The sequence below is a fragment of the Symphodus melops genome (assembly GCF_947650265.1).
Source record: "Symphodus melops genome assembly, chromosome: 20".
Taxonomy (NCBI): Eukaryota; Metazoa; Chordata; class Actinopteri; order Labriformes; family Labridae; genus Symphodus; species Symphodus melops.
The window spans coordinates 5,322,173-5,333,193 of NC_136710.1; the positions used below are offsets into that span (position 1 = coordinate 5,322,173).

The 11,021-nt window shown below is 39.4% G+C and overlaps 1 protein-coding gene across 1 annotated transcript in view; it reads right to left on the reverse strand.

Annotated features, from left to right (window-relative positions):
• The window catches only part of sema4f (sema domain, immunoglobulin domain (Ig), transmembrane domain (TM) and short cytoplasmic domain, (semaphorin) 4F), an 87,213-nt gene extending 76,833 nt beyond the window's left edge, over positions 1-10,380 (reverse strand). Inside the window, exon 1 of the mRNA XM_079371312.1 lies at positions 10,223-10,380. The gene's annotated coding sequence lies outside the window, so the exon portion shown is untranslated. The remainder of the gene's footprint in view (positions 1-10,222) is intronic.
• Between the last annotated feature and the right edge of the window lie 641 nt (positions 10,381-11,021).

An 11,021-nucleotide genomic window follows, 5' to 3' on the forward strand; every position in this document is an offset into this window, starting at 1 on the left:
TGATATATCCCCCTCCACACTAATGGACTGCACTTGGTAAATGGACTGCACTTATACAGAGCTTTTCTAATCTTCCAACAACTCTAAGCACTTTACGCAACTGTCTCATTAACCCTTTCACACAAACATCCACGCACTGATTGCAGAGGCTGCTGTAAGTCCTTTGCTGGCCCATACATTAACTCACACATGACAGTATGTGTGTGATACAAATGCCTTCGGAAGCAATATAGGAATCAGTGAAGAACACTTTGACATGTCACTGCAGGAGCTGAGGATAGAGATCTAGTTTTTTTTCCATCTAAGGACAACCTCCTTTTCTTCTTCTGAGCCAGGCCAGCATTGTCTCAGACTCCAACATCTTTGGAAGTGTTTTCTGTCAGCATTCAGGTCATTGCATCTGTCACGGAGGACACCGCTTTTTTTTTTTCTTCTTCAGGTTTTCAACTCTCCTCAATTTGTACGTCATGTCCTTTTAGCGTCTTTCTCCTCTTCTCCATTTCTGTCCCGTGGAGTGAGGCAGACACTCGCTGAAAGTCGTTCCTGTTGCTGCAAAGTGTCGAAGAGTTCTTTGATAGTTGTTGTCTGGAGTCTTTGGGAATGGCTGAGTCACAAAGTTTCTCTCTGCCTACACAGTTTCGTATAACCAGGGAGCCTTAAATCAAAGTTAGACGTCGAACAAAATGGTTCCATTCAAAATAACAGAGAGAAACAACAAAAGGTTACTGAGGTGCCATCTTGGCTCCGATTCCTTTCACATGAACATACAGCTGCATGAACTCACCAAACTAACTAAAAGTAATGATACTACCTTGTGATGATACTCTTTCCTTTTTTTTCTTTTTTTTTTAGCATTTCAGAGCCTGTACAGAGGTCGTTTTGTTTGGTTTTAAAGAACACAGGGTCAATAAAAGGTAATAAGAGCTATCTATCTGCATCTCTACAGGATCAAAGGCTGGATACATAAAAACAACATCACATGACTGGGAGAGTGAGGCTGTTCTGCTCCAAGTATCTGAACCCCATGAGTGGAAAAAAAAGAAGGAGAGATCACCAGAGGTAGCATGACTCACTGGGAAAGAAGAAACGGATCAAACAATAACACCAAGACAGACGAGATGGGCAGGAACTAAAAACACGCCTTTTTGCAGAGATGGATCAGTCGAGGTCTGTATTTTTTTATAGTTTGAAGGAATGAGAAGAAAATGCAATTAAAATTTTAAAGCGTTGGAGGAACCGATGTAGGAGGCTCCAAGCGGGCCACCCAGGTTCAAGTCCTGCGTTTCCTTTACCACATTTCATTCCCCTCTCCTCTCTCGTCCCTGTTTACAATTCTATCCACTGTCCTACCAAACAAAGGCAAAAAGCCCCAAAATGAATAAGAAGAGTTGTAGAATTGTGAAGAAATAAGAATTGTGTTTATACACAACACTAAACACTAACATCAATTTTAAAATGCTGCTCAGTATGAAACAGCTGGAAGTAAAGCATGTCGAATATCGTATATGAAATGAACACTGATCATTGAAAAAGGTGGGAAACGTACATTTCAAGTACACAAGTTTTGAGCTCTTTAAGTTCACCCCCAGACCTCAGCTCAACCAGTGAGCATTGAATAAATAAAAAAAATTTAAAATAAAAGTTGTAGCACCATGGCGCTGATGGCCTAGTGGTTAGGTCGAGCCCCCAGGTTCAGCCTGCGGCTCCCTTCCCACATTTCATTCCCCACTCTCTCTTCTGAAACAAAGCCCCAAAAAAAGGGGAAAAAAGAAGAAGCTGCAGCTCGTTCGGCTTCTCATATCTATCGTATGCACATATCATAGGTTCATCATATAGCCCAGAGTACCTTGAACTCATGCAACTAGCACAAATCTTACTGGAGGTTACTGTAGGTCACAGAGCGAAAAGGGGAGACTAAAGGGGAAAAAAAGCTTCATTATAGCTATGATGGAGATCATCGAAAAATAACATGGTCGTGTCTGGCGTCTTGCTTAATCAAGACAAATGGCCCAATTTGTTCTTCATTAATGAGTGGGAATTACTACATGTGCAATCAAATGATTTGCTCCACTATTCATTTTTTGCTCTCCATGGCAACAAACCTATTGAACCACTCAAAAGCTTGATGAACAGTGAACAGTGCACACCACGATGCACTCTATTATGATGCACTATTCACTCTTAATCAAGAGCAATTTTAATGAACTCACTAAAATGTTAATGAACATATTCTGTCCTAATTCAAATCAGCTCAGCTCTGTTTACTTATTAGTGACTGTGTGCATTAAGTACATTAGTCCTGTCACAGTCGTGATCGCTACATGCTGCCACGTGTCCTGAAAACTTACAAGCATTCAACTTTCTGATTTAATTGGGATTCAAGCCTGTGCGTGTGTGTGTGTGTGTGTGTGTGTGTGTGTGTGTGTGTGTGTGTGTGTGTGTGCGTGTGCGTGTGCGTGTTTGGCATGGATGCACTAGAAGCCACTGCTGTGTGTGGAGTCTGTGTTCAGATAACAGAGAACGATCAGAACTATTGATCATGTCATTAACATACTGGGGTAAACTGATGAATTGTGTTTTTACATGTATAATCTTTTTTTAGACTTACAATATGTATATAATGTGGATGTGTATAGAAAACTGAATAAACAAAATTACCAACAAAATAATAACAAATTGTGAAAAAGTGGGTATTGAACTACAAAAGTTTAAACCTGGTCCTACTGCACAGACGATGTAAACTGGAGAATCAGCATGAATCATTGTTATCTCATCTTACTCACATTCAGTATTCAGTCCTCTCAGGGTTACTTCGACTGGCCAATACACATCAGCACCAAAGAGATTTAGGCATTCATCTCTATCTATTTTGAGATGGCTTAACGCCTAGCCTAGTTTTCTTCGTGGATTCAGTTTTTTTTTTCTTTTTTAGCCCAAAGCAATTAGACAGACTCACTCGCCCTGTCAGCAAGTGCTCTGAATGAAATCCTGCACTGAGAAATTAACCACCGTGCAGATTTTCTACCTTCCTGTCTCCATTCATCACATCTTTTATTTTTTTTAAACTTCTTTTTTCACTTCCCTCTTTTGGATGAAATGACAGAGAGAGTGATTAACGGCTGAAATCCAGGCCCCTTTCACACACACACACACACAAACTCAAATTCATCATTCATGTTTCATGTGAGGCGCACTGAATTGTGTCGTTTGGAGAGCCTAATTTCCATGACAACAGGTCTGAGGATTAGGGGGGGAAAAACTGTCATTCCTGAGCAATTGTCAGAGCACCTTGAGTCAGGAGAGCACTTGAGAGTGAGAGGAAGGAGCAGAGGCTGGGGGCAGAATTTGGGTTGGCGGGGAGGATGAAGGGAGAAATAGAGGAATGTATAATGATCCAACTGAATATCATGTTAACCCCAACGTCACAATGCATAACAGGTGAACATCTTCATTGTGTAAGTGTTGCAGAAAGATCTGAGAGGATGAGACAGAAGTGGAAAGAGAGTAGAGAAGCAAAGGAAATTGAGTATATGGATGAAAATGACCTAATTATTCAAATGACTCAAAAGTCTCCAAACTTTTGTGATGTCAGGAAAGCATCTTTGTACAAGGATCAAACCCTCATTGAAAGTGAGCGTAAAGAACATTATTTTAAATGGGAGAAGTTTAAACTTTAAATTTACAGTACACACAACACAATGTTCGTCTCAGGTTTGATTGACCAGAGCACCACTCCCATAACGATTAGTCTCAAAGGAGCAACATTAAAAACAAAATTCAAATCAAACATGTTAAATTCACGCTCCATTGGATATGTCCTTAACCTTCGTCTTGTGTTAGGGTCGGCACCGACCCGTTTTAGTTTTTAAATGCATAAAAGAACCACGTAACTTTTTTTTTTTGCATCAAGGCTTTTTGACTTTGTCAGGAATCTCTATTTCAACAAAATAAAACATTTTTTTTGGTTTTCACTAAATTGTAAAATGCTCTGGTTAAAATTATGACCTTGGTGTTGTTAGGGTCGGTTTTGACCCAGTTATAAAAATAAGATTATAAAGCAATAATTAGAGCCAAAATTGAACACACACTGACAGCCAGCTCCTCTCCCAATCATGTGAGCTTTAGGGGATTCTCATTTTACCTTGTTATCCAGTACAACAACAAAACAAACAACGACAGGCATTTCCAGACATGTGAGGTCAATTCAGTATAGAGTTGGTGACTCTATACTGACTCTCCAATTTGCAGCATGCAAAAATGAAAAAAAGATTTACAGTGAAAGAAGTTCTGGATAATATTTTTGCTGAAAATGAGGGAGTGGACACAGAGCAGCATAGTGATACGGATGAACGGGTTTCTGAGGAGAAAGACAATGTGGAGTATCATCCAGAAGACACAGACACATCTGATGAGTCTGATGAGGAGGTCACCGGTGGTGAAGCGACTCCCGCTGAAAGATTCAAGTCCAAAAATGGTGAGATCTGTTGGAGCTCATTACATCATGATTTACATGGCAGGGTAGCTGCTGCAAATGTCATCAAAATGACCCCTGGAATCTCAAGGTTTGCTGTGACGAGAGTCACTGACATCAAGACATGTTTTGAGCTATTTATGCCATTGTCACTAAAAAGAGTCATCATTGCTATGACAAACCTTGAAGGAAAAAAAGTCCATGGCGACATGTGGAAAGACATGGATGAGGAATACCTGGATGCTTATATTGGTGTTCTTTTTTTTGCTGGAGTGTACAGATCCTGCAATAAGGCCACTGATAGTCTCTGGGATGCATCGACAGGTAGAAATATTTTCCAGGCAACAATGTCACTTCAGACCTTTCATATGATATCAAGAGTCCTCAGATTTGACAACCAGAGCAAGATCTGACAAGCTTGCCCCTATCAGGGATGTCTGGGACACACGAGTGCAGCTTCTTCCACTGATGTTCAACCCAGGGCCATAGGTGTTGTGTTTTACAACATCCTCGATGTATCTGCATATAATGCATTTGTGTTGTGGACCCACATCCACCAAGTAATGGAAAAATAATAGTAAATATACATGGGTCGAAATTGACCCGTAACACCATAGATGTTACTATAGTTAAAATTATTAAAATGAAAAAATAAATAAAACAAATTTATTTAAGAGATGTGTTCTAATACCCCTCAGTAATAGTCAGGTAACACAACAACCTTTTATTTATTTATACAATTCTCTTGAGGTTCATTTTACCATTTTTTTAAATTGAAATCGAGGGGTATACTGACAAAAAAAAGGCCCAATGGCCCACACCAAAAATATTAAAACCAATATTTTCATGGATAAGGAAGCCTAACAAGGTAACCAAGAGATGAGAAACAAATTGGATGATAGATAATTGTTTTCAGTGTATTTTACAGCTGATTTAAGACACGGGTCAAAACCGACCCGTTAACATAAGAGATGGTAACAGAAAGCTAACACAAGACGAGGGTTAAATTGGCGTATACATGTGGGAGGAAAGATGGAAGGAAAATGTGATATTCTGTCTCCAAACATTACATACCCATGAAGAATACTAAGCTGCAGAAGTAATCTTAGGGGCGTAACAGAAACCAGGAAGAGGTTAAAAGAAATTCGAGGTGTCTTTGCTTCTTCTAATCTTTTATGACAGAAAATTTTCTTCCCACAACTTTCAAATTCACTTATGCCAGACGCAGTCAGAAAGCCAAATCACCCAATGTTTGAATGGTGTGATGAAACTCAGCTGCAGATGTAACAGACCCGGCGCTAGTCTCTTCTGTGATGACGAGCCGAACAAATGTTTGCCCAACTTGATGTATCCTTGCTCCCATTAGAGACTCCAGAACTACAGTTCATGTTAGTCTGCAAAGAGCTGCTTTAAAACAGACCTCATAAATTTATCAGTACGCTATACTGTAATTATACAAGTAAAAATTGAGAGGAGTCATAATGATTAGATCGATCGATCGATTTTTTATTTTTTTTTGCTGGCGTTATGGCTATCCTAAGGGTAGCTACAGCGCCCCCTAGCTCCTCCTTGCAACTGCTGAACTGTTCTATGTGTTTGACGAAACAAAACAACGCCCACAATATGAATCTGTGCGTTATAAACAATGAAAAAAATTAAAGAGTTCCTGTGACTATGCTGCCCAGACATACATGCCAACCTACACCAAACCATAGGATACACTGACACACACACACACACACACACACACACACAAACGAGCACACACAAGCCAGATGAGCTGATCACAGCTGAGGAGCCCTGAGGAGGACAGAGGGTGGATGGAAACGCTGAGTGAGATCCGTGACATCGTTACCATGTTGTACTGGCTCCGCTTCATCTCATATGCACATGTGAAAATGAGGAAGAAAACAATTCAACACATTAGCCGACTTATGTGACTATTTCATGTTTAAACCATTATTTAATATGAAGTATTTAAATCTTACAGTCAATGAGTTTTCATGTGGTTTCTTAATTTCATCCTTGTTTTCTTAAGAACAGCACTTTGAATAAACGGGCCTAAAGGTCATTAACATGTATGCCAACAACATCTGACACAATCTATTGTCTGTTCCTGTTTCTGAACGGGATAAAGAGAATCATGGGAGCGAAGAGCAACAACGGGGTGGACTGTTCAGAGTCACATGGTCCCATCAGCAGAGCCGATGGGACCATGTTGCGCTGTTGCTGTTACAGTGCAATACTATACTCAACATAATGTCCCTCGTCTCCGGCTGAGATGAGCAGGAAGTGCTTCCTGACATCTCAACCTCGAACATATGGTGACGTTATACAAAGAAGACCTTTGTGGTGGTATGGTGAAAGCTGATATTCGGAGATTAAATTGTTTGTTCATTTTATGTTGTATGTAAATGAATGGGATCAATTATTATCAAGGAGGACAAGAATTAAAACAACATTTGCACGCAATCTTTAGTTGTTCCAGTGAGACGTAATTCAATAATAAACACTGTCGGTTTAAAATGCACATCATCATTCAGGTCATAAAATGTGAGTATAACAAGTAAAAAATGTAAAAAATATTGATAAAAGACGAGAAATCCAGTGTTTAATTTAAACATCCTTTTAGGATTAAGCCTCGAGGTGTTGATGTTCGCTCCAGCATGAGTCATCCACGCTACTGAAGACTCTAGTTTTCTTTCTCTAGAGTGCATCCCTCCAGTTCATGTGGTGAGTTAGAAACACTGACTTATTGATGAGGTCTTAGTCACAAGTACATCAGGAGCTTCTGTGGTTTGAAAGGCTGTTTCCTCTGCCGTTTTCTGACGCAGTCTCCTCAAAATGAGCTCAAAGTTAGCAAGACGCACCTCAGCTGACACTGGTGTTGTTGTGTGGTGGACCGGAGTTAAACTGCCCTGATTTTAAGTAATGGTTAAATGTGAGTTTCAAGCTCTATTGGGAGGGGCATTAACTTATTCACCCCCTCCCCTCTCAAAGAAGGCAGACCAGCTAAATCCGTTTATCCATCCTCCTCCAAGAGAAAAGAATATCCCAGGGTATTTGATAACAAATTAGATTGCCAATTGGTATTCAATGGATACTTACATTCAGCAATGCTAAATGGCATCAGTTACATACTGAACAAGCAATGAGGAAATAATGTCTGGGAAATGAATTGCTAGAGCAGCAGCCAAAATACATTTAAAAAAGAAAGATGGAAGAAAAAGATGAAAAAAGATAGGAAATGGGAAAGTAAGTAAGGAAGGAAGAAAAAACAGAGAAAGGCCAAAATAAAATGAAAAGAAATAGGGAGAGAAGGGAATGAGGAAGGTAAAAAATAGAATATATTGAAGAAGAAAATACGAAGGAAAGAAAGGTAAAAAGAGAAGTAAAGGAGAAGGAAGGTCGACCAGAAGGAAGGAAAGAGAGAAAGGAAAATAGAAATGAGGAAAAAATGAATTAAGGTCAGAAGTAATCGAGGCATAAAGGAAAAGAAGATTAAAGGAATAAAGTAAATACAGAAGCCAGGAAGGAAATAAGTCAAGTGGGAAGGATGGAAATAAGAAATAACAAGAATGACAAGAAGGAGGAAGAGAGGAATAAACAAAGGAAGGAAGAAGGAAGAAAGAATACAAGGAAACACATGAAACACAGGAAGGAAGGAAGGAAGGAAGGAAGGAAGGAAGGAAGGAAGGAAGGAAGGAAGGTAGGAAGGAAGGAAGGAAAAGGGAGATGTCAGAGTAAAGCTCATTTGTTTCCCATATAAAGAGAGTTGTGTGTGCAAGCATCATACAACTGGAATGGGCACCTAAATGTGAGGTGAGATCATCTAAATAAAGTAGTACGACAGGATGTGGGTTAAAAAAAGGACACCAAACCTTTCAGTCCAGTATTTATTTTCTTTTCAGCTCTGTTTGTGGTCAATCAAGTTCTTCAACTACTAAATGACACAAGGTGTTCCCCAAAGTTCAGTTCTCAAAACCCTCCTCTTTATTCTGTACATGCTCCCCCTTGGTCACATAATCCCTAAAATCTCATCCCCTTAACATCGCCTGCAACTACGAACAAACTCTGCTCTCATCCCCTTTCTTTTAGATTATTTCTTTTTTGTGTCTTTCTTTGTGAAGCTACTTTGAGTATTCCAGAAAGCGCTACAAGTGTTATGTATTAAACATTCATCCACTTGTCTCTACTATGTCTGTGGTTTTGTCCTGATTGGGTTTATCAGAGCTGTTGCTGCTAAAACAGAGAAGATAATTAGAGTAAGAGATAAGTAACAGTAACAGTAACAGTAATGCTGATGGCCAATGAAAACAAAACACAAAAGCTGTAAGACATTTTATAGCTCTGTAAAGCAAAGCAGGGTTGCACATTGAACAGATAATTCTTTGTGGGTTATTTACTTCAATCATCCTCATACACATTGTGCACAGGCCTTTGATTAAATGCTACAACAAAGATATTGCAGCAATTACAAGAAATGTGAGTATAGGATGTTTTAGACTATTCTGTAGTCTGGGTTTATTGACCTCACTTTGACCCCAATTCATGCTGCCATTACTTACTCTTATGTAACCGTTTAGGAAATGTGCTGTTGTATTGACATGGGAGCACCACTTAGTAGCACTCAGAAAGACATTAACGGCCTACTGTGAACAAGCATGGCCTACTGGTTAGATAACTTTAAAAAAGGAAAGAACTGGGACTCCTTTGTAATATTGCAATCACTCAAGCTGATTTGTTACAACATGGAACAGAACTATACACAAACGTCAATACAACATGTCAGGTTTCAGCACTAAGACGGTTATGTCTAATACTGATGCTTTCTGGTGAGGAAAACGTAGTCCATGTCACTGAGAGCAGAACTCCCATTAGGCCATTAAGTCATAAAGGGTCTGCACCCATCCTTTTACCGTAATACATCCCCATCAAGGTAAGTACCCATTATTGTCATCCTACCTCTTAGCTACATCTGCCCCGTTCTGTTCTGTTATAATCTGTCTCAGCAGTAAACACAAAACACCACAGTAAACAGCTTTGGCTTTTGTGCAATGACGTACGTAAAGTCTGCCTCACGTGTGCAACACAAAATACACACACAGCTGAAAAGGATTCAAATGAAGTCATTTTCCCACCCAGATTAGTGCAAACACACAAGTTATTAATGCTTTCCCTTGCTAAGCCCAAACACACTCACAAACTTCGGTGAGCAACAATTCTGATAATGCTCGCCCTTGCAGTGTGACCGAAACAGATCCTCTTTAACAAAAGGATTGGATTGGCTCTGAAATGAGACTCGTGAATTTAAGGACACAATTTGTACTTCTGAGTCACAACAATCTTTTAAAAAAAAATGCTTCTTCTTTGAATGAACGCTATGCACTAAATAGACAAATCCATTGCACATCTATTTCAAACAGGTGAGTAATGTAATGTAAGAAGAACTTAGAGGTCGATCTTCCACTCATGGTCTGACTTGCAAACAGGCAAACAGGTTGATAAAACAGGAAAGATATCCCAAATAGGAAGTTGGCTACAAGACTGCAACCAATAATTATGACATCAGCTATACATTTGCAAAGAAATAAATAAACATAAGCTTGCTGATTGAGAGCACACACATAGCAAAATAACTGTGCCCAATTCTAAACAACATGTCAGTTGATCATTTTATGTTGTATAAATTATGTACATTTTCAGTCCTAAAAATATAACATTATGACATAGCCTACTGTAACAACTTACTGTAGAATCCAGTCCCTTCGTTAGCATGTTGGCTTGTTTCTGCGACATCCAGAGGCCTTCCTATCCCACTGACTATCCGGATCCAATCCTCCCAGAAAGGAACGTAATCCGTGATGATATATGTCTACAGTTCAGTGAAATCGTGTAATTTATGTTAGCTCATCGGCTAACGTAGGGGCTGCCATCGTGTTTTTGTCTGTCGGCCAATGTAAGGGCCAATGAGAAGCCAGAACGGACTGAACCAGACGTCACAGCCGGCTCTAAGCGCAGGTATAGGAAAGATAGAACTGATTTGAATGGATTAATCCTATTCAGCTTTTTCTAGTAACAATATATCTTTGCTCTTTAAACAAAACAGAGCTAAATGATGGTGTGTACTGTAGGTTGATTGAATAAGTACTTTTTACACACTATCTGACCTCCAAGGGGGACATATCACAGGGTCAAGTAGTGTGTCATAAAGTATATAGAAACACATTTAGAGTTGCACAAAAAAAATTGGCATTAGATGCAGCGCTGTAGTCAGCTCGATAAAAACTCAATTTGTGAAGCCAACTTTTTTTCCGCTGTCTGCTTCCATCTGACCCTCTTCAACTAAAACCGTTAAGATGTGGCTTAGAGGATTTTTTTCAATTTCATGGTCTTGTTCCCATCTCCGAGAATTAAACTAACATTTCTCGAAGCAGCAAACAACTTAACACATCTGACTTAACATTAATTCAACCTTAATCTCACAAAAAGAGCAAAACCAAGATGAAAAGTAAAAGTCAAAATGTTTTAAGAAGCACACTGGACAAAA